The sequence below is a fragment of the Echinops telfairi genome, unplaced genomic scaffold, assembly GCF_000313985.2.
Source record: "Echinops telfairi isolate 266 unplaced genomic scaffold, ASM31398v2 ScPeMD7_7465;HRSCAF=8503, whole genome shotgun sequence".
Lineage (NCBI taxonomy): Eukaryota > Metazoa > Chordata > Mammalia > Afrosoricida > Tenrecidae > Echinops > Echinops telfairi.
Window position 1 is genome coordinate 1,479,934 of NW_022111365.1, and position 6,541 is coordinate 1,486,474.

The 6,541-nt window shown below is 43.0% G+C and overlaps 1 protein-coding gene across 1 annotated transcript in view; it reads left to right on the plus strand.

Annotated features, from left to right (window-relative positions):
- Positions 1–2,379: 2,379 nt before the first annotated feature.
- Positions 2,380–6,541, plus strand: part of ETS1 (ETS proto-oncogene 1, transcription factor) — a 156,956-nt gene continuing 152,794 nt past the window's right edge. Inside the window, exon 1 of the mRNA XM_045283655.1 lies at positions 2,380–2,461. The gene's annotated coding sequence lies outside the window, so the exon portion shown is untranslated. The remainder of the gene's footprint in view (positions 2,462–6,541) is intronic.

The following is a 6,541-nucleotide window of genomic DNA, read 5'->3' on the forward strand; positions in this document are numbered from 1 at the left end:
TGGTTTTATACGCTGAGTGGTTTAATGACAGTGACTGGAACTACACGCCCCTACGGGAGGTACTGTCTAGGTAAATTCTACCCAGATTCCAGATCACACTGTGCACCCTTACAAGGCAAAAAGTCAAGTCTTCTCTATATCAATTTTTATTCAACTCTCCCGCAGACTTAAGGAGTACCATTGCAATGACCTGTGATTGGTTCAATTGACTATGACTCTTTAACTGGGGCACCATGCTGGCACTCTCTGCTTCTCCAGGACAGCAGACATTGCTGCAGTTCTATCTTCACAGGCTCCTCTCATCGCACACATTACACTTGATTGAGATGGCTGATTTATGTGAACTAGCACAGTGCCTGGCATGGGTGTTTATGGAAAGGAACTGAACAAACAGCACAGTCTTTTCCTTTCTACCAAGGCAAACAAATAGGCCATAAACCCTTGCTTTAATTACAACAGCATTTTAACGGCATAGCTTTATGTAATGAACGATGATCGTAATGTTGCTCTGAATCACATTTATTAGATTTTCATGAACTTTGAAAGTCAAGCTTTTGTGTCTTTGTTATAAAGGGGAAAGGAGGCAACCATGACAAATTGCACTATCAGCTTTCTTCACCACATTTGCTTATTCACCCGCTTTGTCTTCAGTGGTTGTGTCGGGAAGGTGAGCATCATGGAATGCCAATTTAATAGAAGAACGTATTCTTGCATTGAGGGGGTACTCGAGTGGAGGCCCAATGTCCTTCTGCTACCTTAATACTAAACCTATAAATATATGCACATAGATCTATTTCCCCATCCTCATATATAAATATATTTGCTTAAGCAAATGTGGCGAAGAAAGCTGATGGTTCCCGTCTATCAAAAGATATAGCGTCTGCGGACTTAAAGGCTTGAAGGTAAACAAGCGGTCATCTAGCTCAGAAGCAACAAAGCCCACATGGAAGAAGCATACCAACCGGTGGGATCACAAGGTGTCAAAGGGATCAGGTATCAGGCATCAAAGATCAAAAAATCTTACCATAGTGAATGAGGCTGGGAGTGCGGAGTGAAGACCCAAAGCCCATTTGTAGGCCACTGGACATCCCCTTACAGAAGGATTTCGGGGAGGAGATGAGCCAGTCGGGGTGCGCTGTAGCAATGATGAAAAATACAACTTTCCTAGTTCCTAAATGCTTCCTCACCCCACCCCACCCCCACTATCATGATCCCAAATCTGCCTTGCAAGTCTGGCTAGACCAGAGGATGTACACTGGTACAGATAGGAACTGGAAGCACAGGGAATCCAGGGCGGATGATCCTTCAGGACCAGTGGTGTGAGTGGCGATACTGGGAGGGTGGGTTAGAAAGGGGGAACCGATTACAAAGATCTACATGTGACCTCCTCCTGGGGGATGGAGAGCAAAAAAGTTGGTGAAGGGAGACGTCAGACAGGACAAGATATGACAAAATGGTAATTTATAAATTGTCAAGGGTTCATGAGGGAGGGGGGAGCGGGTAGGGAGGGGGAAAATGAGGACCTGATGCCGGGGGCTTAAGTGGAGAGGAAATGTTTTGAGAATGATGAGGGCAATGAATGTAAAAATGTGCAATGAATGTACAAATGTGCTTTACACCACTGATGTATGTATGGATTGTGATAAGAGTTGTATGAGCCCCTAATAAAACGATTAAAATTTAAAAAAAAGAAAGAAAAGGAAAAGGAAACCGAAAAGGAAAAAAAGAAGAAAAATCTGTTCTAAAGATCACTTAAAACTAAATACATATGAAAAGATTAGTCTGCTTTGCATTTCAAAATTCCGGCTCACTAGTCAGCCCTGTTTTACAGGACTGCTTTTTTTTTTTTTTTTAACACTACCTATATCAGGTCAACAGAACCAAACAAGACGTTTGAACACCTGGACAACTTGCTGGCTTGCTGAGAGCGCTCCTTGACCACCTCCATCCAGTCCTCCCCTCCTCAGCCTAGCCTACCCTGTGTGGGTACCACGGATGGAGAAAGATCCATAAAGCACGGTACTCACACATTCAGGGGAAAGATAACCTATGCCACAGCGAGAACGGAGAGACACGGTGTTCCTTAAAGGAGCCGGCTTGTTTTTCTCATTTCTCTCCAGTTTTCCCTCTCCTGTACTCTCCATGGTTGAGTTCTGTTTATTAAAACACACTTTAAGGGCTAAAAGATAAGATGAGACGTGGAGTTATCAGAACCAGAAACGACGTAATTCGCTTTTCCTTCTCGACAGCAGCGCCAATGGGAAGACGCCTTCCTCTCCCCCTCAGCTTTCCTTGGCTTGACCACACCCCCAAATCTGAGGCGGCTGCTCTATTACAAACATTACGGTCTCCGCATCCTCTTTCGCCGGCGAGCCTAGATTCCCGCAGGTAATTGGAAAAGACCACAGTCATTGAAGGCGACGCGGGACTTAGACTGCTGTCCTCTCTCTCCCGCGAAGCAGTAAGTGAGCTGTGAATTTCTGCCTAAACTTCTGAGTCCATTTTCGGTTTTTTCGTTCTGTGGAAGGGAAGGGTGACTGGATAAGGACTTTCAGAATATGCAATCCAGTTCTCTTTTTCTCGTTTCATATTTTGCTGCCTTTCCCATTCAGTTATTTATTTCATAATTTTCAAAAACATTCCTTTGCCTTTTTAGGATAATCTAAATTTAATAGTAATTTTCCTTAATAAAACCAAAATCCTACTTGGTGTAGGTACTTGCAAATTACTTGTCAGAAACTCTGCTTTTTTCCCCTTTGGAGCAAGCACTTCTAAAGAAATACAGCTGGTTAAAAAGTGAAATGTCTTTCTTTCCCCTGTTTTACTCCTAGAAAGCCTATTGGTTTTGCATTTTTGCCTAGGAACTTAACGAATCACTTTCATGCAGAGGAAATTGCTAAAAGTTTGTGTTTTGCCGGCCAAATTTGCCTTTACGGTGATTTTCCCTGTCTCAAAGTTCTTCAAGGGTTTAACAGCGACTGGGACTGCAGGAAAGGCTTGGTGGTGTCACGGGTCACATTTCAGCTGCTAACCTGGAGGTCAGCAGTTTGAAACCGCCAGCCACTCCGAGGACACTACTGTGCAGGCGTTGAGGATGACAATTCTAATATTTTTCTATCTGACAATTTCATGTTTTTTTGTGGCTTAACACAGATACTATTAAAATTCCTCTGCTGTCTATTATATTATTAAAATATCATTTTATGTGTGTGAACACGATGGCAGATTTTCCTTATTACCTTGTGAAACATTTTTTTAAATGTGTTTTTTTATATGACCTTGAAGCCATGTTTCTACTTATTTTATATCCGTGCCATGCAACTGAAAAGAGAACCATTTGTTAAACACCAGGAAATACAGTTTTAAAATAACTCTGGTAGCTCCATTTGATTTATACAATTATCAGCAGTCAACAGTTTCATCAGTTATGACTGTGTATTACATCGCCTCCTCTTTATCTAAAGAGAAAATCCTTTTGCTTCTCACGTACCGGAGGTTGCTGGGTCATGGACATTCCCAGATTTGCCTGCTGTTCTTGAGTGGAGGGGTGGAGAGCAAATGAGTTTTAATGTCTGCAAATTGCTTTGAAGATGAAAAGATATTTTCATGTGTCCAATATTGTAGTTGTTAATATCAATATTTGAAGAAGCATGCTGCTTCTAATTGTAAATCAGCAACTAATATCTTTGCCAACTCAGTAGTGAAATCGCAAACAATGAAGCCTCTTCCGTCCTGGTTCTGCTGCTGGGGATAGGGGAAGTCAAGATCCTGCTCTTACCGAGAGGGCATCTTTGCATTACAGAGTCCTTATTTGCTAGGGGGTTGGTTGGCAGAGGTGCAAAGTGGCGCATGGAAAGAGCAGCGTGGTGAGGTTGGACTTTACAAGGGTTGTACGTCCTTCAGTAGCTGGTAGCATGTGACCTTGAAGATCTGGTAGAGTGCATGGATCAGAGTCAGTGCCTCCCCGAGATTGTAATGGAGCTCTATGGCAAGTAAGGCTAGCAGTGGGTCTGAAGTCAGGAGACATGGATGTGCACTTGACTTCTACTAGAGGTTAACTCGCTAATGGAGAAAAAGTTGCTTAATGTGCATGTATCTCTCCTTCCCTTAATCGCTAAAATGTTAATATTCCCGTGTGTCTGGTATGTCCTAAAGACGAGCAAAAAGAAAACTGAAGAGAGCTGTGAGAGACAGAATCCCAACAAGATCAAGGGATAGTATAGGGAATGGTGTAAGAATTTTAATGTGAGGGTGCCGGTCCCTAAGGGAGGGTAAGTAGAAGGCACAGAGATGCCAAGGAAACCAATAATTGGCATATTAACACTTAAAAGGAACACAAAAATGTCCCCCAAGGTTGCCAAAACTTTGACTGCACTTGGCGCACTTGATTGGTGAACAGATATGATCATTTTATCCATCAGGGAACAGATAGGTTTCCACAGCTACCGTTATGTACTAACTGCCCACTCTAATTCCCAATTCTTTGTTTCAAACAAAGAAATCAGTGTGTCTCATATGCAAGGGAAATCTCTGATTTCTTGCTCTTTCATTGTTTTGGTCTTAACAGGAAATTGAAATATAGATTGTACTTGAAACACAGGGTAAGTCAAAAAGAATTGCTACTAGAGTTTTAGTTCACATGGAACTTATTGCAAACACATGTGTTTGCGCATGTCTCTGCAATCTCTGGATGGGTGCAGAGAAGGTCTCTCAGTAACATACTGGTCTTAGTCTTGTTAGGGGCCCTAAAATAGGTCTGATCCAAACAGTGGCTTCTGAGGCAATACGCTGGGCCAGTGCAGTCCAAGGGAGAGAGGCCAGTTTAGGAAGGTTATGGCAACTGTTTATTGGGATACCCAGAGGACAATCTGGGTATCTCATCCTGTGAGATGTCTCACAGGACATGGGATCATCATGGGGGTGAGGGCAATTATTATGCAAAATGGTTGTAAGAAAATAGAAAACTGTATTGGTGAAGCTAGAAAGGTATGTGACGATTCTTTTTCCCCATCATGAGAGTGCACCCTATCATGAGAGCTGTCCCAAGAGCATGTCATGGGGAACCTTGTCTCACCCATGTACAGTCCTGATCTTGCCCTTTCATCTTTCATTGTGTTCTCCAAACTCAAATAACATTTAATATAAACACAAAGTGAGTCTCTTGAGGGTGTCAAAACTGCCCCCCTCCCAGCCTCCCAAATAAAAAAGTATAGAATTTTTTTAGGAAACTGTTCCAAACCAAACATCAACGGCCATCAAGTTGATCCTGAGTCATAGTGCTGATGTGTAGGGTTTCTGAGGCTGCAAATCCACATGGGAGTGGATAGCCTAATTTTTTATCTGCACAGCAGCTGGTGGGTTTGTAGTTAGTGGTCCAACACTTCCCTGTCAGTGATACCAGAGCTCTTTTAGGGTTGGAAACACCACCTTCACATCTACAGACCTGGAAGGAGGATATGTTGAGAAATAATACCTCCATATTTTTATGTTTTTGCTTAATAAAAGTTTATGTGATTTTTAGCTGTACTATTTTGCTTACTCTCGTAAAGGTGACCTGTAGCAATTTCATGGCTTATCTCAGAGGACAGTTGAGGCAAATTTGAGTTTCTTCAATTCTGGGGAAACTTAGATTGAAAACATGACCCATTTAATAATTTTTTACCTCCTAACCTCCCTTGTCCCTGCCCTACTGAAGGAACAGTAGAGAACTCAGCTTTTAAATCAAGCTAAGCCATTGCTGTCTGGTTGATCCCATAGTGACCCTGTAGGACAGAGTAGAGCTGCTCCACAGGGCTTCCAAGGCTGTAAATCGTGATGGAAACAGATCGCCTCATCTTTCTCCTGGGTGGTATCCAGGTGGTGGGTTTGAACTTCCAACCTTGTGGTTAGCAGTATAACACTTAAACCACTGTACCACAAGGGGTCCTTATTTCATGTAAGGAAGGGTAATAACCCTAGATTGGCACATTTAGAATGTGCCAATGCCTTTGCAAGGTATTTTGCAAGGACTACTAGTTATACCAAGTGCCCTGGTGTCATAGTGGTTAAAGTTGGGCTGTAAACCTCAAGGTCTGCAGTTTGAAACTATGTACTCGCTACTCCGAAGGAGAAAGAGTAAGCTTTCTCCTGTAAGAGGTTGCCTTCTTGGAAACTCACAGAGGCAGTTCTACCCTGTCCTATAGGCTCGCTGAAGAGACCTGGTGGTATAGTGCTTACGTGTTGAGCTGAAACCTGCAGGATCAGCACTTGGAAACACCAGCTTCTTGGGAGAATGATGGGGCTTTCTACTCCTGTAGGAGCCCTACTGCTGCAGCGGTATGCATTGGGCTGCGATCCACATGGTTGGGAGTTGGAAATCAACAGCAGCTCCACGGAAGAAAGACTGGGCTTTCTATCCCTGCAAACAGTTACAGTCCCAGGGGTCACTATGAGCCGGCATTGAAATGTTTGGGCTGTTTCTTTTATTTTCTTTTTTAAAGAGGGTTGCTTTGAGCAGGTATGGACTTGGCGGCAGTGAGTTTGTTCATTGGAATGGTTAACA